A 24431-nucleotide genomic window follows, 5' to 3' on the forward strand; every position below is an offset into this window, starting at 1 on the left:
TCCATAATCTTGTCCAAGAAAGAAATCTCCATAGATATACTCCATCCCATAAAGGGAGACATAAACAATGTTTCCCTGAAACCATCTCAAGGCAAACAACACCTTTCTCCTTGCATGGCTATACAAGGGTTAGTGAACATCAAAAACACTTCATAGTAAATATCCAAAGCACCAACTTTGCAAACTCAAAGTATACTTAGCTTGCCAGGTTGGTCATGAAGCCAAAAGAAATATCTCCTCACGATATCCTTAAGATATCCCGAGATATATATCTCCATATATGTCATGTGCACAGTGTGTATCTACCGTGTGCTACACGCACGCAAGACTAGTTTTGAGGCTTGGGAAAGCTTGGAGCTAGGCAAGCTGATTGACGAGCTGAGTTAGGGATAGACTAACGGGCGGGCACCCAAGTATGGACGGGCGGGCGCCCAAGTGTGGACGCCCGATGACTGGCCAAGAGCCTATAAAAGGGTGGCCAAGGTTAGATATTGGGATATAGAGAGTCTGCGAGTTAGTGAGAGCTCTATGGTCTTGGAGCCTGGATCTAGTGCAGACGTGCACCTGCTTTATGCAGCCGAGGCCGGCAGCAATCTCGAGGCCCGCGAGGGCAGCTTCGTAGCGGTATGGGACGTCGCGAGGAGGAGATTGGTCGGTACGTCAACCTAGTTAGCTCAACTCGTGGCTCGGTGGGGACAGCCAAGTCTGTGGGCTTGCCCACGGCTGTCATGGTTGGGAGGTGAGTCAGGCCTACACCCCCTTGTTTGTTTGTTTGTTTGCAGGATTCGAGTCTCGTACCAAGAACGATCACGAGGAGATCCGTGGGGATTTGACAGTGGTATGAGAGCATACCTCGTGAACCAGCAAGTCGGTAGGTAGAGAAGATGAGGTCGAAGAAAGGTATGTGTTAAAAAAGCTTGCTGTTTTTCTGTGCATACTGTCGTTTTCTGATTCAGTATGTGTTTTTCTTCATCAAAGAAACCCATGTTGATGGGAGGTGGTAGTCTAAGTAGGGTCATTTGCTTCAAAAGAAGAGGAAAGATTTGTTTATACAGTCGCATGAACGTAGAGAGAGAAAACAGAAAAAAGCATCTTGGAGAGAGCGTGAGAGAACGCCGGTTGTCGCTGTGTGCGCTAGCCGAGTACTGATGTACTGGTTGTGGGCGTAGGCGTTGGGCTACCAGCAGCTACCGGCGGCCAGGCGCCTAGGACTGCGTAGCCAGGCGGCCTAGGCTTGCGTAGCCAAGCAGCCAGGCCTGCGTAGCCAGCCTAGGCCTACACTGTCTTGTGGCCAGGCCTACGCGAGGCTGGCGCAGGCGCAGTCGGACGCGAAAGCACCAGCAACAGCGCGTGAGGACGTTAGCACCCCAAGCCGCCGGCGACGCTAATCCGGGAGGGTTGGAGAAAAAAAAATCGCAAAAGCATTCGATGCTTTTGAATTTTTTTTTTTAGTTTAATTTTTTTTTTTTAAGTTTAAAAACCCCCCCTCCAAAGTTGGATATGGCCTTCAGACTTTTGAAAGATAAAGTCAAGGAAGCACCTATCTTAGCATTGCCTGATCCTAGTCGGCCTTATGTTCTTGAAACTGATGCCAGTGACTATGCTATCGGGGCTGCTTTATTTCAAGATGGTAGGCCGGTTGCTTTTGAAAGTAAAAAGCTAGACGACACTCAATCTCGTTGGCCAATCCTTGAGAAGGAGCTTTATGCTGTGATTCATGCTCTCAAGGTTTGGAGACATTATTTATATGGCTCCAAGTTTGTGGTATTGACTGATCATCAATCAATCAAGTATGTGTGTGATGCGGATGATTTGAGAGGAAGGAAAGCTCGTTGGGCGGAGTTAATGCAAGATTTTGATTTTGAGATCCGTTATCGGAAAGGGTCCATGAATAGTATTGCAGATGCACTTAGTCGAATTATAGAGGTGAATACTTTGTCGTTCACCGAGATTTCTACTGACTTATTTCAGTCATTGAGAGGGCTTTGCAGGACTGATAGTTATTTTGGTCCATTTTGGCAGAAGATCCAGGACCGAAGCTCATTGATTGACCAAGACTCGATGACTGAGCAGTCTACCATTCAAGGTGCAGGAGGCCAGTGGATGATTCGGAATGGTTTACTATTCCGTAATGACAAAATTTGTGTACCACAGACCCCGGACATTAGGTCCAAGATTCTTAAAAAGTGTCACGACGCCCCTTCTGCTGGACACCTTGGGGTACGCAGGACGTTATCATTAGTGAAACACACTTTTTATTGGCCAAAGATGAACGGGTATGTAGAAGATTATGTTCTCAAGTGTTAAATTTGTCAGGCAAATAAAGCTGAACGCTTTAGACAAGCTGGGTTGTTGCATCCTTTGCAAATCCCAGGTAATAAATGGGAAAGTATTTCCATGGATTTTATTACCGGATTGCCAAGAACACATCAAGGCCACGATTCTATTTGGGTTGTGGTAGATTGCTTGACAAAAATGGCTAGATTTTTACCGACCCGGAAGACTATTACAGCTACGCAATTAGCACGGCAGTTTATCGAGCAATTGTTTAGACTGTACGGGTTACCGCAGGACATAGTCAGTGATAGGGACTCTAAGTTTACGAGTGATTTTTGGAAACTTGTTTTTGAGAAGTTGGAAACAACTTTGAATTTGAGTTCCTCTGATCATCCTCAATCTGATGGCCAGACTGAAAGAGTGAATCAGATTTTGGAGGATATGCTTCGAGCATATGTATCCAAAAGACAGAGTTCATGGGAGGATTATCTTCCTATGTTAGAATTTGCATATAACAGTACTAAGCATACGAGTACAAGGTTTAGTCCTTTCATGCTTATGTATGGTTTTCAACCTAGATCACCTGTTACAGTAGGATTCTCAGGACTTCAGCATGATGCAGCACGTAATTTTTTGCAAGATATACAGAAAATGTTAAAGTTGCGAAGGAACTATTAGAAGTGCTCAAGACCGAGACAGGTTTTATTCTAATAGACATCGTTCACCCAGAGAGTTCTCTGAAGGAACGATGGTGTATTTGCGAGTTCCGAAAGATTCCGAGACTTTACGGACAGGTCGATCTCCGAAATTATCCCCTAGATATTGTGGAACATTTCATATTGCACGACGGATTGGTTCAGTTGCATATGAATTGGATTTGCCTTCTCATGTGAAAGTTCATCCTGTATTTCATGTCAATAGACTTAAGGAAGTACTGGGTGGAACAGATCAGTTAGTTACTCCTCAAGAGATTATAGATGTCGAGGACATGACATTTGTTCCGCACGAACCTGAAAAGATTCTTGGATTTCGTGAAAGAAGATTGCGTAATACGCTTATCACGGAATACAAGATCAAGTGGAAGGATCGTGTTGAGGACAACGCTACATGGGAGACATTGACTACTCTTCAGAGAGATTACCCTGGCTTTTTAGTGAGCTCAGGAGTGAGCCCTTAGAGGAAGGGGAGTATGTCATGTGCACAGTGTGTATCTACCGTGTGCTACACGCACGCAAGACTAGTTTCGAGGCTTGGGGAAGCTTGGAGCTAGGCAGGCTGATTGACGAGCTGAGTTAGGGATAGACTAACGGACGGCACCCAAGTATGGGCGGACGGGCGTCCAAGTGTGGACGCCCGATGACCGGCCAAAAGCCTATAAAAGGGTGGCCAAGGTTAGTTATTGGGATATAGAGAGTCTCGCGAGTTTGTGAGAGCTCTATGGTCTTGGAGCCTGGATCTAGTGCAGAGTGCACCTGCTTTATGCAGCCGAGGCCGGCAGCAATCTCGAGGCCCGCGAGGGCAGCTTTGTGGTGGTATGGGACGTCGCGAGGAGGAGATTGGTCGGTACGTCAACCTAGTTAGCTCAGCTCGTGGCTCGGTGGGGACAGCCAAGTCTGTGGGCTTGCCCACGGCTGTCATGGTTGGGAGGTGAGTCAGGCCTGCACCCCCTTGTTTGTTTGTTTGTTTGCAGGATTCGAGTCTCGTACCAAGAACGATCACGAGGAGATCCGTGGGGATTTGACAATATAGCTTGCCTGTAAGCTTGATAATATAATCCATAATATCCATATGGAAAGAGTGCTAAACGTGTGCTCATAAAGTTAACTCCATACTTCCAAGATAAATTTTGTGAATTCTTAAATCCTTAGACCAAGCTGTCTATTGCTCATGCTCTTGCTTCATAGGCTATGAAGTGGCTGGCCATACTTAATAGCAATGATGGTAAGTGTGGTCCCCACTTGAGATCTTTTCTCTTCCTTATTGATAGAAGGAAGCCTCCGCTTTCAAGGAAGCCTATGCTCTGATACTAATGTAACTCGCGGCGGTGCCCGGGGGACTAGGGCCTTTGACACACTTGTTGATACCATTAATGCATATTAAAACGTTTAAACATGGCCACAACCTTAACATATATCCATCATCACTTTGCATGAAACATAAAAGCTAGACAAAACATCCACAAATGCTGAAAATGGAGCTTGCACATGTGACACCGCATAGAGGTCGGAATGGGCCGACCCTCCCCCCCCCCCCCCCCCCCCCTTGGAGTATTTTATTACCCAAGGAGAATAATATCATGTACAAGCTTTGAGGGCCTTACTCTGCCCATGGGAGATGCCGGATTATCCATATACAAATGCCATAACACAACCCAACACAAGGCAACCAAGCCGGAACATAGGCTGTAGAAACGCCGAGCCAATAATATAATCCATATACCTCCGTGTGGGTACTGATTCTTTCCCAAAAACCACGGGTCTTCATGCAATAGAGCTGGTACAGCAAGTACAACGCTCCATTCAATCGGTACAACAAGTACCTGACAACTATGTATACATACATGTCTATACATATTATATATATGTATACATATACATACATACATACATATATATATATATATATATATATATATATATATATATATATATATATATATATATATATGTACACATATATACACATATATATACATATATATTATATGCATGTATATGTATACGTGTGGTTTCATTGGTGATACCTCTGATAATGGAGTAGTGTAGGTGGATCCATACTCTGCAATCTTGCGCACCATGTCCTTGAAGTAGAAACTACAAGCAACCTGAAAGGCAATGGCGTCATGGTAGAAGAAGCGCGCAACACTACCATCCACCTCCTCCTCCTTCTTTGGGTCACATCTACTCTGAAGTGTACTCTACGTCGAGCGAACAGTACCCCTCGTCCCCGCTGCTGGTGGTGGTGCTCCAAATGGACTTCCAGTGGGTCCAAAAAATGATGGCATTCCACCAAATGAAGACCTGGTGGTACCAGAGGTTTGTCCTAAAGTGCCCACATATGTGGAAGGATTTACTCCCAGCCTTGCTCTCCCAGCTGATGAAGATAGTCGTGTCGCTTCACTTTCCGACGAAGCTCCTCTCGTCTTTCACTAGTGATGTTAGTACAGAACACAATGTCATGTCCATGCTAATGAAGCAAGTGCACCCGAATACGAGTTGCACTGTAAGGAGACAATATTTGCATGTCCACTTTTTCACGCCTCCTGTTTCGTAGGAGTACCTCATCCCACCAAGACCACTCCGTAGATTTGGACTTCTTTGAGGTCGACTAAGACTGATCCATGGAGGCCATAAGTGCAAAGACTACAAAGAAGGAATGAGAAACATGGGTCACTGCAATGGTCAACAAGGACAAGGTACCACAAGATTTTGAAAAAAGAAAGTACACAATAGAGCGGACAGAGTTCGGAGGAAAATACATTCTTTATTCATTCAACATTAGCAATAATTTTTGGCAATACAAGTTGCAATAGGCAACTTTCTACATGGGATTATTGTCCTAATCCTCAGGTGTGGCAAGTGCCTCAACATCAACTAGGGCCACAGCAGGTGCTTCTAGAGGCTGCAAGTTTCGCCGTATGGATGCACCGTGCTCGTCTTCGAGTGTGTCTTCGGATTCCTTGCAATAGCAAGCAATCTTCATCATCCCAAAACCACATGGGAGGGCAGCGACATCATCGAGCCCTCTTAGAGATTGCCTCTTGCAATGTCAGGCTCTCTCGAAGAGGCAAAGGGCATCGGCAATGAGCTATCTCGATGTATCGTCACTCAACCACACATGAACGACAACCACAACACCACTCATAGAATGTCATTGGTACTAACTATTCAATGCAGCACAATAAGAAGAAGAGAGGGATTAATTGAAAGACAAGGTCCATTTATTCCAAAAGGGCTTGTTATATAAGAAAAAAAAACCGTGCAATTTAATTAAGATGCTTCCCATCTATTTTATATGGACTTGCTTCATTCAATGGTCATTTAATAAACTTCAATGGTCTTTTTTTTTAGCAAAAACAAATATAAAAAAATATACTTACAAATATAAAAAAATACTTACTGTTTAAACTTTATTGAGTGTGGAGGACAGAGCTAAGAAGTGAAGACGATTGCCTTGCGCCGCACGAAAAGAGATAGGGGGGGGAGAGAGAGAGAGAGAGAGAGAGAGAGAGAGAGAGGGATTTGTTACTCTACTCTTGGAACTTGTGTGCAATACTCTGCTCTTGGAGCTTGCATGCAAGTATACAACAAACAAGTACTACATAGTACAGGCTTATATGCTGATGGAACATAGTTGTCGTGATACCAACGTTACAATTTTTTTAACGTTCTCTTTATCAAATCAGCACGTTTGGAGCAATGTTCACATTCTCTACATGTTTGGAGCAATGTTCGCATTCTCAGCACGTTTGGGACAACGTTCGCTTCTTTTTCCAACCTAGCCATGCCCCTTGGGCACGCCTGCCGTTTGTATTTTTTTTCTTCCCATGCTGGGCGGTGGGCAGTTTACTATTTTTAGCGCACGCCAAACGTTTATTTTTTCCGCCTTTTTTCATGCACCTTACAACGTTCTTTTTTGCCTTTTTTTCCACATGGCAAAGATCCCACCCGGAAACGGCGTTCTAGGCGGCCGTTTCCTGTGAGGTGCCCACCAGTTTCATGTGCCCACTGTTTCAAAGCGTTTCCATCTTGTTGGAGTGCGGAAACGATGTTTCCCCATTTCAGGGGCCTGTTCCCCCGTTTCCTGTGACTATGGAATACATACATACATACAATCTATATATATTTATATATATAGATTGTATATAGATATACAATCTATATAGATATACATACATACATATATATATTTATAGTTATATTATAAACATACATACATATTTATTTATTGATTTATTTATTTATCTATCTATATAGATTGTATATATATATGTACAATCTATATGTGTGTGAGAGAGTAGTTTGTAGAAATCACTAAAATAAATAGTTTAAGATTAGAAAATACAACTCCCAAGAACAGAGCTGCGTGTATTAAATAGTGGTATACCAATGAGAATTTTGCCTTACTTTCCAAACTTTACAAAAAACTCACTGCAACATTAATTCAATGTGAGTCAATTCACAAAGCTTCAAAGCTTTAACTCAACCATGCATAGCATAGACTACATATTATGACATCCCCACTACCGTCTTTAGTTATCAAGAGCGGGTACAAGTTCGTGATTAAAGTTTTGTCCAATTTGATAGGCAAATCTTTGTAGACAAATGTCACCATTTGGCCACCCAAATGGTTCACTCTTGCTTTCACACTATGTACATATTGGATTGGTGTCCATGGCTTATGGAATATGCCTATGCAGGTGATTGACACGTGTCATGCTGTATAGTTGGATATGATATTCCGCTGGGACTTGATGTTATCATGCCCGGAATATCTGGAGGACTTGGCTTTCCGCTGGGACTTGTGCCTTTGTGTACATGCCCGGAAACGCCTGGAGGACTTGGCTTTCCGCTGGGACTTGTGCCTTTGTGTACATGCCCGGAAACGCCTGGAGGATTGGCTTTCCACTGGGTCTGGTATTGCGTATACTTGCCTGGAAACGCCTGGTCTTATATGGTTTCATGAACGGAAATTGCTCATGCCAATGCTGCATTGCATAGCATCTTTATGTGCTTGCCTGCAAATGAAATTGCATGCTGTTTTCATGCCTGCATGACCTATGTGTAGTTCCGGGCTAGGGGACGCCCGCCCGTGAACCGTGCGTGTGAAACTGTCTGCTGACATGGTTGTGTGGCATGTGAATAGGTGGTAAGTATTACCCTATCTAGGCTCAAATAGCCCTTAGGACTTAGCCAATATTTATAAGTGAGTGCGTTCCCACTTCATTAAAGTTTGGGCGCCCAAAAGTCACTTATAAATTATGACCGCTTCCAAGTTCACACTCACTGAAGTCCCGAGGCGGACAAGACTCAATGTCCAGGACCTGATCCTCCCTTTTTACTCATAAATGGGCATCTCCCCATGTCCCTTCACCTGATTGGACCCCAATTCACTTACTTATTAAGAGAAATTCGTGTTTTCTCTTCATGAGGATTTTTGGAGGTTGAAAACTCTGTTTTTCCACCATTTCTCTCCATTTCCAAGCTCTCCATAGCCATACCCAACTTGCTAGGGTGTTTTCCAAGCTTCCAAGAGTGTTTCCAAGTGCTAATCACTCTCCTACTCACTCCCAATGACTGAAATTCAGCAAAACAGCTCTCATTTTTGCTGTAATTTCTGGTCTTTTTGCTGAAAACCCTAATTTCAGCCTTCCTTTCTCAAGTTGAACCATAGGGGAAGCTTTCCCAAGGTTCCCTTCATCCTCTTGAAGACTTTTGTCGCGAAGGATTGCGGCAAATCGAAGATATCAACACTTCTAAAGCTTCCAACGCGAAGGCTTCCGCTTGCAACAACTTCTATGAAGACTGGTAAGCTAATTGGACAATGTGTTGTCATTACTTACTCAGTAGAAGGGCAGGACTCCTTGTTTAGCCGCCCTGTGTAGTATTTCTCTTGTCCTATGTGCTCTTGAAGATGTTGCTACCTTGCTTGGTAGAACATAGAGCCAATGGTAGAGAATATGGGCACTGAAGTCGGGCCGGGCATCAAGGCAGCTCCTTGGTGATCTACATCGACATACCATTGTTTTCTAAATGCTGAATTTCATATGCATTGGCATGGAGGATTTGGCAATGGATGCCCGTGAAGCTATGTATTGAATTTCTCCAATAGTAATACAATTTACTCAAGGGAGGGGTCGGCCGTTCCGGCTCATTGTGTGTCTCTTGTCAATTCAGCAATTTACTTCTTGTATTTGAGCAAGTGTCCTTCAAATCTTAGTGTATTTAAGTGTATTGATTAGCATTGTGTTCAACCAAGTTACATTGGTATCAGAGCATAGGGTTCTCTTTCACTTCTATCGTGAGAGACGATCACCGTGAACACTAGCTATCTCTACACTTAGAACATTATGGACAGCCATACAATGAATGTTGGAGATGCTAATACAAGAGGCAGGGACAATGAAATGCATGCCTCCAATGCTTTACAGGATGAGCAAACTCATGTGGTGCACAATAGGGAACATGAATATGTGGGACAGCCGTCCCGTGGCAAAGAGAAGATGCAAGAAGAAGAGTCGATAGTCTTGAGGGCTGAACTTACTCGTATGCAGGCTCTTCTCCATGCACAACAAGAAGAATTGAATCTCTATCGCCGCGAGGATCCATTGGTACATGACCGTTTGAAGGCCAAGAAAGCTAAATCTTATATGGATCATGCAATGGCAATGATTGCTCAAGAGTTGCACATGCAACCGAGGGATGCAGCACGTGCATACTTGGCTCGTACCGAGGATGCCTATGCAGAAAAGGCAACCATCCCACATGTCTTGGAATCCCCACAAGTGCCCGAACAAGAAGTTATGTCTAAGAGGATGAATCTCCATGCTATGGGAGAGGAACAATCAGTGACTTCACGCCATGCAGGAATATCTCATGTAGCCCGTGAAGGATACAATGTTTATGGCAGTGGTCAAAATGTATGTCAAATGCCATTGCCAGTTGAAAATGTACATGCACAACACATGCAACATGGGCTGCAATTTTCTGTTGGTGCAAGTATTCCGCGTATCTCTCATGCCACTCATGTCTTCGAGTGTGCTCGTGAGGGAGAAGCTATGGCTGAAAATGTATCAATGCATGTTGAGGGACCAGCCATGCCTCATGCTTACAGGGCACATGTATCTATGCCTTATGCATCACCTTTTGGTCCAAAAATGATGCCAATTACAGGGACTGTCCCAATGGACAAACATGGGGGAAAACGTGTTGAGATGCACACACATGCATCAAAGTCTCGTGACTTCAAAGCCGGAGACAAATCTGTGAAGTTTGACACATATCATGGAGAATATGATGCATCAAAGGCACTTGCTTTTATTGCCCAGTTTGATATTGCTTTCAGTGATGAGGATTTCACTCAGAAATCCATGATCCGGCATGTAAGCATGTTCATGAAAGGCACTGCTGCCCATTGGTGGCTCACGGAGAAGCTCTCACCGAATCCTGTTAGATCATGGAAAGAGTTCAAGGAGAGGTTCTATGCTCAATTCTTGCCTCCCAATGCATTGAATGAGATAACAATGAAGTGGGATTGGGTAAAGCAAAATGAGGGGGAATCGGTAAATGCATATGTACAAAAGTTTTGGAAAGTGCTTTTGGAGGTGTCTCCATTTATGCATGTCACTGAGGCGGAAAGGAAGAGAAGGTTTCAATCGGGATTGCAACCCGTGTACAAAGCGGGATTACAAATGTATCCTGGTCATACCTTACACCAATTAATCGCAGCCGCCACCGCCACCGAGCAATTGGAACTCAAATTGAGTCGATCCAATAAGGCTAAACCCTCATTTCAAGGCAAAGAGAGGGCTGTCCAAAACCTGCAAAATGATGGACAACCACCTAAAAGGGACCAAAACCAAGCCAAATCAGGTCCAAAAGCTGAAAATAAGTTTGCTAAAAAGCGCTCTTATAAGCCGGCAAACTTTGGTCTTAGTGCTGAGAAGAAGGAGCAATATATGCGTGAAGGCAAATGCTTTACTTGTGGCAGCACTGAGCACATGGCAAGAGCATGCCCAAATAAGAAGAACAAAGCTGAAAATGCTAATGTACCGAAGCCTAATGTGCATATGGTTCTGGATGTGCAGGGCAACACTTCACATGATAGCAAAGATAGGGTTGTATGTAAAGCTTGGGGACAGCTCAAAGATCAGCCTGCTTTGTTCATGTTTGATGATTGTGCATCTGAAAATTTCATATCCACTCAGATGGCAGCTGCTTTGGGTATTGAAGTGGAGGACATGGGTCCTCAAATTGAAGCAGGGACTGCCTTTGTTGGTAGAGAAGTACAGGTCATGCCTATTTTTGGCAAGTTGCGCATACACATTCAAGGCTATGTGGATCATGAGGATTTTCTTGTGGCGCCTTTGAATGGCTGTGATGTATTGCTTAGAAAGCCTTGGCATACACGTATTGATCCGTGCAAGGCTTACAAGACTAACAGGATCACCTTCATGCATAAAGGCCGAGAACATGTAATTGATGCTGGTGAAGAGGGTGATACCATTCCCCTTGTATCTCATGTACAAATTAAGAAAGTAATGAAAAAGAGTGTTTTTGCGTCCTTGATTTTTGTACGAGATCATGTTGAGAAAAATAATGTACATGTAAACACTCTTAGTAATGATAGGCTGAAATTTTTGCAAGAGCACAATGATTGTTTTGCTGATGAGTTACCAAATGAGTTACCACCTGTACGACCGGAAGATCATCGCATTGATCTTGTGCCGGGTAGCTCACCACCTAATAGGCCAGCCTATCGTGTAAGTGCATCCCAAAAAGAGGAGATCATGAAGCAAGTGAATGAGCTTCTTGAGAAGGGTTTGGTTCAGCCAAGCTCTTCTCCATATTGTTCACCCGTCCTCTTGGTTCAAAAGAAGGATGGATCCTTTCGTATGTGTGTGGATTATAGAGCTTTGAATAAGCTTACCATCAAGAATCGGTTTCCAATTCCACGCATAGACGACATCCTTGACAAGTTGGATGGATCGGCATGCTTTAGCCGAAAGAGTGGATATCATCAAGTGCGTGTAGTGCCTGAGGATGTACACAAAACTGCTTTCAGGACAGCATTTGGGCTTTATGAGTATCTTGTTATGCCTTTTGGTCTTACAAATGCCCCGGCTACATTCAATAGAATGATGGATCGCATATTCCGTGGGTACAGGAAATTTACAGGTGTCTTCTTTGATGACATACTAGTCTTCTCGAAGACCGAAGAAGAGCATAAAGCTCATTTGGCTATTGTTTTTGAAGAGCTCCATAAGCATAAACTCTTCATAAATGCAAATAAGAGTGAGTTCTTCTTGTCAGAGATACATTATCTTGGGGGCATATTGTGTCCAAAGATGGAGTGCGAATGGATCCTGCAAAGATTGATGCAATTCGGAATTGGCCCGAATTGAGTTCGGTGCATGAGATCCGCAGTTTTCTTGGATTATGCTCTTACTACCGCAGGTTCATTCGGCACTTTGCATGGATTGCTTCTCCTTTGCATGATTTGACAAAGAAGAAGGCCGTGTTCAAATGGACTAATGTAGAGAGAGATGCATTCCTCAAATTGAAAGATGCAACTACTCATGGTCCAGTGTTGATCGTTCCGGATTTGCAAAAGCCTTTTTGTGTGAAATGTGATGCATCTGGAAATTGCATAGGGGCTGTCCTTAATCAAGAGGGACATGCCGTGGCTTATGAGAGTCGTAGATTGCATGATGCAGAGCTATCTCTTGGCATTTATGAGAAAGAGCTCTTGGCTGTAATTCATGCACTTACTATATGGAAACATTACCTTCTTGGGGCTGATTTCACTGTGAGACACATCACCAGAGTTTGAGATATTTTCTTACTCAAACTAAATTGTCAGAGAAGCATATGAGGATGGCCAATTTCCTCTCTATGTTTCATTTTCAGATCTTGCACACCCCGGGAAAGAAGAATGTAGTGGCCGATGCATTGTCACGAAAGCCGTATGTAGCAGCTATCTCGGTTGCCTCTCATGGGGACTTGTCTACCATGCGTAATTTGTATCATACGGATGCTGATTTTGCCACTATTTGGGCTGATTTGATGGCTGGTCATGCACATGCCTCATATGTGATCAAAGAGGGTTATCTCATGAAAGATAATTGCCTATGTGTGGTGTCTGACATGAGGCAAAAGGTTTTGGATGAGTGCCATGCTCCTCCATATGCTGGTCATAGAGGCATAATGCCTACTACGCACATGATTGAGCGGTATTTCTTTTGGCCAGGTATGCGGAAGGACATAGAGGCACATGTACGTGCATGTATCACCTGTCAAAAGGTCAAATTTGATAGGCAAAAGGCACCAGGTTTGCTTCAGCCATTGCCTATTCCCACGCAGCCATGGGAAAGTATTACAATGGATTTCATTATGGACTTGCCACGTACCCAACAGGGTAATGATGCAATTTGGACAATTGTGGACAGGTTTAGCAAGCAAGCTCATTTCTTGCCGGTCAAAAAGACCATCAAAGCTGAGCATATGGTTAAAATATATCTTGCACAAGTGTTCAAACATCATGGAATGCCGAAGTCCATTGTGGGGGATAGAGATCCCAGGACTACAAGTCTCTTTTGGCGGGCCTTATTTGATAATATGGGCACCAAACTGGACTTCTCATCAGCTTATCACCCTCTAACGGATGGGCAAAGTGAGGCTGCAAATTCAGCCGTGTTGGATCTCTTGAAATGTTATGTGGCGGATCAGAAGTCTTCTTGGGAGAAGTACTTACCGCTTGTGGAATTTGCATACAACAACACGGTGCATGCATCTACGGGAAAGGCCCCTTTTGAGATTGTTTATGGTAGGGTGGTTTTGCCACCCATCCTTCGCACAAAGGATGAGATATTTGCAGCTGATGAGTATGTAAGAGACTTGGATATTGCTTTTGCTCAGGTGCGGACAGCCATTGCAAGGTCACAAGACAAGCATAAAAAGGCTGCCGACAAGCATAGAAGGCAACTGGATGTTAAAGAGAATGATTGGGTATTGCTGAAATTTGAGAAAGCAAGACTTGCAAAGAGGCCTGGCAAAGAGGGTGCATATCCTAAGCTTGCAACCAGGTACTATGGACCTTTTCGAGTGATCGAGAAGATCAATGAAGTGGCTTTCAGATTGGCATTACCTAGTCATTGGCACATACACAATGCTTTTCATGTGAGTCTCCTTCGCAAGTATGTAGGGCCGGAGCCCAGTGAAATGGTCATTGAGGATCCACCAGAAGTGGATGAGCTTGAGGAGATCTTGCAGCTAGAGCAGATTGTGTATCACAAGGAACGCAAGCTTGCTGCAGGCAAAGTTGTGAGGCGTTACCTTGTGAAGTTTAAGAACTATCTTCCCATTGATGCTAAATGGGTAGATGAAGAGTTCTTCAAAGATTGCCCGCATGTGCTTCAGACATATTTGGATGCATTTCAGGTGCGGACAACTGTTTAGAAGCGGGGGGGATGTCACCATTTGGCCACCCAAATGGTTCACTCTTGCTTTCACACTATGTACATATTGGATTGGTGTCCATGGCTTATGGAATATGCCTATGCAGGTGATTGACACGTGTCATGCTGTATAGTTGGATATGATATTCCGCTGGGACTTGATGTTATCATGCCCGGAATATCTGGAGGACTTGGCTTTCCGCTGGGACTTGTGCCTTTGTGTACATGCCCGGAAACGCCTGGAGGACTTGGCTTTCCGCTGGGACTTGTGCCTTTGTGTACATGCCCGGAAACGCCCGGAGGATTGGCTTTCCATTGGGTCTGGTATTGCGTATACTTGCCTGGAAACGCCTGGTCTTATATGGTTTCATGAACGGAAATTGCTCATGCCAATGTTGCATTGCATAGCATCTTTATGTGCTTGCCTGCAAATGAAATTGCATGCTATTTTCATGCCTGCATGACCTATGTGTAGTTCCGGGCTAGGGGACGCCCGCCCGTGAACCGTGCGTGTGAAACTGTCTGCTGACATGGTTGTGTGGCATGTGAACAGGTGGTAAGTATTACCCTATCTAGGCTCAAATAGCCCTTAGGACTTAGCCAATATTTATAAGTGAGTGCGTTCCCACTTCATTAAAGTTTGGGCGCCCAAAAGTCACTTATAAATTATGACCACTTCCAAGTTCACACTCACTGAAGTCCCGAGGCGGACAAGACTCAATGTCCAGGACCTGATCCTCCCTTTTTACTCATAAATGGGCATCTCCCCATGTCCCTTCACCTGATTGGACCCCAATTCACTTACTTATTAAGAGAAATTCGTGTTTTCTCTTCATGAGGATTTTTGGAGACTGAAAACTCTGTTTTTCCACCATTTCTCTCCATTTCCAAGCTCTCCATAGCCATACCCAACTTGCTAGGGTGTTTTCCAAGCTTCCAAGAGTATTTCCAAGTGCTAATCACTCTCCTACTCACTCCCAATGACTGAAATTCAGCAAAACAGCTCTCAATTTTGCTGTAATTTCTGGTCTTTTTGCTGAAAACCCTAATTCAGCCTTCCTTTCTCAAGTTGAACCATAGGGGAAGCTTTCCCAAGGTTCCCTTCATCCTCTTGAAGACTTTTGTCGTGAAGGATTGCGGCAAATCGAAGATATCAACACTTCTAAAGCTTCCAACGCGAAGGCTTCCGCTTGCAACAACTTCTATGAAGACTGGTAAGCTAATTGGACAACGTGTTGTCATTACTTACTCAGTAGAAGGGCAAGACTCCTTGTTTAGCCGCCCTGTGTAGTATTTCTCTTGTCCTATGTGCTCTTGAAGATGTTGCTACCTTGCTTGGTAGAACATAGAGCCAATGGTAGAGAATATGAGCACTGAAGTCGGGCCGGGCATCAAGGCAGCTCCTTGGTGATCTACATCGACATACCATTGTTTTCTAAATGCTGAATTTCATATGCATTGGCATGGAGGATTTGGCAATGGATGCCCGTGAAGCTATGTATTGAATTTCTCCAATAGTAATACAATTTACTCAAGGGAGGGGTCGGCCGTTCCGGCTCATTGTGTGTCTCTTGTCAATTCAGCAATTTACTTCTTGTATTTGAGCAAGTGTCCTTCAAATCTTAGTGTATTTAAGTGTATTGATTAGAATTGTGTTCAACCAAGTTACAACAAACTATTGTACTGAGTTTTTCTCTCTCTTTGCCAAAAGGTGAAGGGCAGAGTTTGTCGTGATGTACGCTAGCACTACACACACACACATACACACACAACAGAGGGTAGCTGGTCCAGCAATTATCCTAGGTAGGTATTTGGAATTGGAGAAGGGATGCCAAGATCTGGAGAGAAAAAAACGAAGAAAGAGTAGTAAAAAGAAAAGAAGAAAGAAAAACAAATAAAAACAAGGAAGAACAAAGAGAGAAGAAGGATCAGGGAGAAAAGGAAAAACTTTTCCAAGATATTAATTATTCTAAAACTAGGAAAATCTTTGTAAACAGGAAGCAGCTCTGCTTGCAAAGAAATGCTTGAATTCTTATCTACTTAAGCATAATGGTTTGTTGATTTAAATCAACTCACAAAAGATACATGTCATTCTCATGTTACAAGTGAGAGCTATTTCTTCATTGCACTTCAATTTGAAACGATTCTATAGTCTAGAATATAAAGCTATTTCAAGATTAAATGCCAAGGGCAATTTTCGTAAATTGAAAAGATAATTCTGTCAGTATAGTTCTTAAATAACAAGCCCTTGATTCTAGTAAGCTATGCCTTTTTAAAAACAAAAATATTGACGAAATTCAGGTTGCATGATGCATCTACCAAGACATTTGGTGGAATGGTTGCTTGACAAGGGACTATTGCAAGGTTAAACAAAGGAGTTAATGGTAATGGCAGTAATGTGCAATTGATTTCAAGATGGCATATTCGGAAAGCATCTGCACGTTAAAGCTGCTAAAGTGCTTATGACTTAACCCTTTGAAGGCACAGGGTTTTCAAGCAATTTATTTTATAAAACCTTTGCTTGCTTGCTATTCTGAAGCTTTTTACTTCTTCATAAATCTAGCACCAAAATCATCCTCCAATTTCTGATTTTTGAAATTCACAAGTCTATTGAGGCAGTCCAGGGCGGGCAACAAGAAGAGCGGCCTCTAAGCACTCCTCAAGGCTCCCGTGTTGCTCAATGGGCTTGGCGCACAATGCAACACAAACATAAGAACCCCAAAACCACACACCCAACAAGAAAAAGGACACCACCTAGTTATGTATGTGAACTAGGACACCAAACATCTTTCCTTGTAGCAAATCAATACAAGCTAACTATAACATCAATCAAAAGGCACACACACCCTCAACAAACACTCATAACATATGATATTGTGTGTGGAGGAGACTAGCATAACACAAATAGATGCACACCAAACTTGGAGAAGAGCTTAGAGAGACAATATAAACTTGATTTTGTTGTCGATATACACATGGTCTTAAGATTACGGGAACCCTCTCACCATACAACCCTCTTACCATGGAATAAAAGGCAACAAATCAAAAATAGGCCCTCAAGCCGCCAAGTATAAGAACACACCACAAAATACAAGGATCGAATTTACCTTAAATCAAACATCGGACCGCTTTGCTAAATCAACTTTGGAGATGTAGGAGTCCAAGATGTTGTACACAATTGCACCCAAACTACTAATCTTATTTATGCACAAAGGTAAGATACAATTATGATAGAGAGTAAGGCATCACTCAAGCCCTCACAATGACATGACTAGCTTCAAGCTTCTCTATCCAATCAAAGATATTGATGTATAGAGAGTGCTCAGAAGTTCACTATCTCCTTACACACTAGAGTTGGGAGTGGTGTACAATGTGTGTAATCTCCTCTCTACAAGGAATGAAGGGGGCTCTATTTATAGGTTTGAGAAGCCCCAATTAGGATTAAGCCTAATCAATCTTATTATGGAAAATCATAGATTATGGATTTTTTATTTTGAAATGAGAGTGGGCCTCTTCTTATCCCTTGAGTCACATGGATGTGGACTCAAGGTGAGAGAATTATTGAAGATGAGAGGAGAGTGTGATGTAGAGGTTTGAGCAAATAACTTGTAGTAATGCCTACTCCAAAAGTAGTAAAGTGGATGCTTATTTACAAATGTTAGTGATTAGTAGTTAGTAATCACTATAAAAGGTTAGTAATACAATGTACAAAATGGGTGAGAAGGGCTGAGAGGTTGAGTGAGAGGAGTAAAGATTTGGAAAGATCCTTTGTGTGGTTGAAAGCTCGAAGAAGCTCCCATGTGTAGATTTTAAGTTAACCGCCGATCTCCCTCTTACATTTGACGCCACAAAAGTTGATTGAGGTGAAGAACATGGAGGTTTTTGTAGATGGAAATCCCATATTTGCAGAGGTTAATATGATACATTCATGATGATTTTTTATGTATTTTTTGAGATTGGAAAAATATTTTAGTAATATGGGAGTAGTAGGGAGAGAAATGGAGATGAGGTATAGGTGTAGAGTAGATATGAGAGCAAATGGAGATGGAAGGAGAGGGAAAAGGTGGAGAGGGTGAGAGAGGACATGAAGTTTGCAGGTTTGATGGAGTGAGAAAGGAATGAGTAAGTGTGTAGGTGATGAATGTGTAAGGGAGGTGAGAAGAGACTAGGTGTACCTTGCCAAAAAGTGGGCAGACTGGGGTCCAATAAAAAATTCATATCTCACCGCCATTAGCTCCAAAAATTTTCAAAAAAATTGAGCATATTCCTGAGCTCCCGGGCTAACTTTTGTCTTTTGATGACCAGTCCAAAAATTCAGCAAAATCATGTATTTTCTGAATTTTTAAAATCTTTGTGTGGGTCCCCATTGGTGGAATTTCTTGATAGCTCCAAGAGTGAGCCCTCCAATACATCATACCCTGACCTTAGAGACTCAAGTGTATGTGGACACTTGCATGGAGGAGATTTTTTCCATTTTATAAAAGGATTTACATAATAAGAAAAAACAAGCTAGTATTTAACTAGTCAACATATCATGACAATATGGTTATTATGATAGGAAAATAAAATAAACAAAGAGATCTAATTATGAATAAAATATACAAAAATAATTGATATATGAAAAAGTATTTAATGAAAATATATAAAATATTTAATAATAAAAAATATATACAAAAATACTAAACTATGGAAGTCAAAAGGGAGGGAGACCCTCATTATTTTAGGGTAGATGAGAGAATAGAAGATGAAATAGTCTAAGGGAAAAAGTGATTTGGGTAGTAGGCTTTCTACATGGTGTGGGTAGAAATGTGAGGGCATAGGATTTACTTATGCATGGTGAAGTTGAAGCATATGTACAATGATGATGCAAAAATATTATGAAGAATAATAATAATAGTAATAAATAAATAAAAATATATTTAGGTTTTGTAATACACACACCTAATGAAGTATTTACATAACTAGAGAAAATAGAGACCCCCATATTTAGGCCCTTATATGAAATGAATGTCAGAATATGCAGCGGAAATGATATCCAAACTTGGGTAGACAAGAGCAAGTAGACTGCAGAAAATAATCAGCACAAGAAACACTGAGAGATGTGTGTAAACTCTTCTCTATACACAAGATCCCGAAGAAACTGAATGAGAAAGTGGAGGAGGATGGGGGGGAATATATACAAGCCCATGAGGGCAGTCGGCCAGCTCTGGAAGAGGCCCACGACTCACAAAATGTCCACGACTGCTGAAAACAGCAGTCGGCCAGCATCTGGTCCCCACATCTGCACAGATCAAGTCGGCCAGCACTCAGATGGTCCACGACTGCTACAGATGCAGTCGGCCAGCCTCAGAGTGGTCCTGGCATCACCTGGCAGCCCTCCAGCCACTAGGAAAAAAATGAGAAAAATAGGGAAAAAATACGGGGAGTGTGGAAAAATGATATACGGGCGGGCACACCCACAACAGAGGCCCTGGTGTATACAAATAGACAGGAGATGACTTCTAACACCCCCTCTCAGCTCCTGGCTGTGTAACCAACCCCTGGGAGCTGGAGTGCCGCCTGAGCGTAGCTTGAGGTAGAGACTTCGTGAAGAGGTCCGCCGCATTGTCCTCCGTCGAACAATAAAGTAGCAAGATGTCACCCGCCAAGATCTTCTCACGAACAAAGTGATACTGTATCTCTATATGCTTGGTCCGGGCATGGAAAACCGGGTTCCGAGCAATAGCTATACAACTCTGGTTATCACACTCGATGACTGTGGGCTCCCTCTGTGGAAACCCCATCTCGCCAAGCAGCCTCCGCAGCCATACAACCTCACAAGCAGCACCACAAGCAGCACCACAAGCAGCCCGATACTCTGCCTCTGTCGAAGAAAGGGCAATAGTCGGCTGCTTCTTGCTGCTCCAAGAAACCGCTCCTGAGCCGAGGGTAAAAGTGTATTGTAAACCGGCCTTCAGATAGCCAAAGGGCGGTGAAACAAACACAATCGCACATAAAACACTTCAACACCATTGAGGACCTAGAAAAGGAAAACAAACAGGGGGAGCTAGAGTGCTCCTGCAAATAGTACACGGACACCGATTGGCCCCAAATCGCAGTGGCGCCCCTTGCGGTATTTCTTTAATTGATTAAAAGAGCTTTGATTACAATATAAGGCTGGTAACGCAGCCGTCCCAATAGAACTCCTGAAGCCTGCAAAGAACCTGCATCTGGCTTCTTGTCCACACGGCATCCACAAACAAGTCCAGCCATTGTTCCTATCAAAAGTCCCTTCACATAGAGTCTGCATACAGAAGCTTTCTCCCATGATCAAGGCTGCCACATCCATCCATAGCCTCTCACACTATGAACAGCATCACACCCTGACACATCCAGTGCTTCTGCATCACAACACAGACTCCCAAACTGTCTCTCAAAAGAGAACTCGCATCACAGCCAGCATACCATACAGTTGACACACCTGTACAAACCCTCTCTACCATCCAAGGGTACTATCCATCTCTGTATGGATTCCCTGTCCCCCTGTCCTATCAATAGCAAGGCTGTACCAAACATGTGTCCACTCCTGTACCTTCTGCCTGCATGTGACCTATCTCCTGGAGAAACCCAAAAACATGTTTCTTCGCCAACAACGGCATACATCTAGTTACCTGTTCCCTCATGAAACATCTGGCAACATAGAGATGCCCATAGCTGTAGTTCCCACTGTTCCTTTCTAGCAAGAGAAAACAATCTGCTCCATGAGCACGCAGCCATGCGAGCTTGCATCACTCCCATGCCAAGAAACATAACCACAATACCTTGTACTTGCAGCCAAAAACCCAAGCACATAGCTGAATTTGCAGCCACACAAAAACAGCCCATAGACTGTCCCCAAAACAGTCCTGAATCAAAGCAAAGAGAAGCTGAAAGTTCCATCAGTTGAACGCCATCGACATGATGTCTATGTTCATGGAAAACCAGCCCTTGTTCACCTTTATGTCCAGAGAAACCAGCCTCTGTCTACTTTTCTGCAAAAGCACGGCGTCCTTCAAAAAAACACACGCCTGCAACCACCTATCCGAACAGGTCGACACCAGCAACCACCCGTACCAAATCGTGTGTAGCTGTCTCCTGTATCAGCTGTCGTACAGCAGCAGCCTGTACCAGTTGTACCTGTCCGTACACATATGCATGCAGTCGTACACCTGCCTGCGCCGCCTGAAAGTGCAACTGCAGCCACCTGACCTGCCTGCGCCGCCTGTACCTGTAGCAGCTTGATATGCGCAGCCTGTACCTGCAGCAGCCGTACACTGTACCTGCTGTCCGTACAGTGCTGTACGACCTGTTCCAGGACCAGTAGCCAGAAAACCGGCAGCAGCCGACTTGCTCTTCTCCACGCAGCCCATATGCACGCCTCCCCAAAAGCAAGAGAGAGAAGCAAGAGAGAGACCAGCGCCTCCAAAAGTGGAATAACCTCTAAATATTGCTTAGTGGCCTCCTAAGGTTTTGAAACCTTTAAAACATTAATTTTATGGCCACCAAAGGTTATAAAACCTTTTTAATTAATGTCTCTTTGCCCCCTTTCACACATGGGGTTGTCCACACATGGGCTTACTTTTTGACTCCAACCTGATGCCATTCACACTGTCCACCATGTCCCCGTGCACACCTTGCATCTTGTCCAGAGAAAAACACAGGGTCATGACATACCCCCCTCTTGAAAAATGGCAAGCGTCCTCGATTGCACTCAATGGCACAGTAAAGCATCTCATGAGCAAAGAATCCCCAAAGGACAAAAACAACGGCCTTCCAATGCATCTGGATGATAGAACAATCATCCTGCACAATAAGCCACACTGTCCTCTTGCTTGTTCCTTCAGAACCTACAGCAAAAGTCTAAAACCAAATGGAAACACATTACCTGTGTTAGCCAAAAACAAAACCATGCATCATTCTACATATGACAAACATATGCATGACACACATATGCATTCGCAAACAATATGCTCTTCAAAATGCTCTACCTACTCCAAAGTAACAGTCTAAGGGCTGCTCGCAAGCCTTACGCCCATGGGCATCCTGCAGGACCCACGACTGAAGGTAAAACATGAGCATATGAAAGCACTCAATGCATCCAAACACTACATCCAGTAAGTACTTTCCCACATATGTTTCATGGTCATCCCGCAGGAGTTACACCCAATGGTGCATCCATGAACATAATAAAGCACTTGATGTATCATACCAACATACATGCAGCACTCAACACAATGCAGAGTATTTCCCATTGTATTCTCAATGATACCAGGATCCAATGGCACCAGAACACAAAAATACCTCTACCTCAAAAAGTGTATGCATACACGCACAAACAGAGTTCGATCCATATTTCCATGAACCAAACCAGCTCTAGGACTGCTCGCAAGACTTATGTCCTCTAGGACTGCTCGCAAGACTTATGTCCTCCATGGAGTTATCCATAGTTGCAGTTAGAGTTCCAGGTGCGCGCGACTGTGAACCATACTCAACCATCATCTCATGTGTCTAGAACACAATATCATAGAAGTCCCATAAGCAGATGTACTGTCAGCCTCAGTACCTTCGGGTGAATACAAAGACGTCACCAAGCGACTCCTAGATAACAAATGAGCCTGTCTGTAAACAAGGGAGCGGAGGTGCTACCCCCCTCTTGAGCATCAGGCAATGCTCCAGACCTATGCTCTGCTGAACCTGAACGAGCCGTAACAAGAGTCGACTCCAACTCATAGGCATCAAGATAAAGCTGCAACTCCTGAGGTGAATCTGCTAAGTCACCCTCCTCCATCCACTTCGCATCCATCAGTGAACCTCCTCCATCCACTTCGTATCCATCAGTGAACAGCTCTTGAACTTCACAGGATAGCGATGGGAAACTTTACCCTGTACCTTTCTTTCCTTATGTGCCAGTATCTGCTCGGGAATAAGAACCTCGTCAAGTTCCTCCACTTCCGTCTGAGCCTCATCTGATACATCCTCAGGCACCCAAAACCTGCTTGCACTCCACCCAAGTGATAAGCACAAGTCCTCGATGAAGCATAGTAGATCACCACTGCTAAACATAGAAAGTATCTGTCTTCCGAACCCATGAAGCCTCTATGAAGATACCACCGGTGACAAACTGTCGAAAGCCATAGCCTTCAACGCATCTCCTGCACCATAACACTTCAATTGCTTCCTGTTCCTGGCCGACTACTTCTTGTCCTTGGTGTCTTTTCTCGTGAGCTTCATCTTCAGCTCTTGCTCTTCACCTCATATAGGCAAAGACACAAAAATCCTGCACTGAGTCCTGCACTTCCTTTTCACTTTCCTCATGTTGAAGCTTTTGATGTGACTCTCATGAGACAACCACGAGCTCGCCTCCTTAGGAAAGTTAGCGATTATCCCGGCAACGGAACCTTGTAAACCGGCCTTCAGATAGCCAAAGGGCGGTGAAACAAACACAATCGCACATAAAACACTTCAACACCATTGAGGACCTAGAAAAGGAAAACAAACAGGGGGAGCTAGAGTGCTCCTGCAAATAGTACACGGACACCGATTGGCCCCAAATCGCAGTGGCGCCCCTTGCGGTATTTCTTTAATTGATTAAAAGAGCTTTGATTACAATATAAGGCTGGTAACGCAGCCGTCCCAATAGAACTCCTGAAGCCTGCAAAGAACCTGCATCTGGCTTCTTGTCCACACGGCATCCACAAACAAGTCCAGCCATTGTTCATATCAAAAGTCCCTTCACATAGAGTCTGCATACAGAAGCTTTCTCCCATGATCAAGGCTGCCACATCCATCCATAGCCTCTCACACTATGAACAGCATCACACCCTGACACATCTAGTGCTTCTGCATCACAACACAGACTCCCAAACTATCTCTCAAAAGAGAACTCGCATCACAGCCAGCATACCATACAGTTGACACACCTGTACAAACCCTCTCTACCATCCAAGGGTACTATCCATCT

The 24431-nt window shown here is 43.7% G+C and overlaps 1 protein-coding gene across 1 annotated transcript in view; it reads right to left on the bottom strand.

Annotated features, from left to right (window-relative positions):
• Positions 1-24431, bottom strand: part of LOC147621850 (uncharacterized) — a 124116-nt gene that overhangs the window by 86476 nt on the left and 13209 nt on the right. The gene's annotated exons all lie outside the window — the stretch shown is intronic.

Source organism: Cibotium barometz, chromosome 29, assembly GCF_041138505.1.
Source record: "Cibotium barometz isolate CiBa-2024 chromosome 29, ASM4113850v1, whole genome shotgun sequence".
Classification (NCBI taxonomy): Eukaryota; Viridiplantae; Streptophyta; class Polypodiopsida; order Cyatheales; family Cibotiaceae; genus Cibotium; species Cibotium barometz.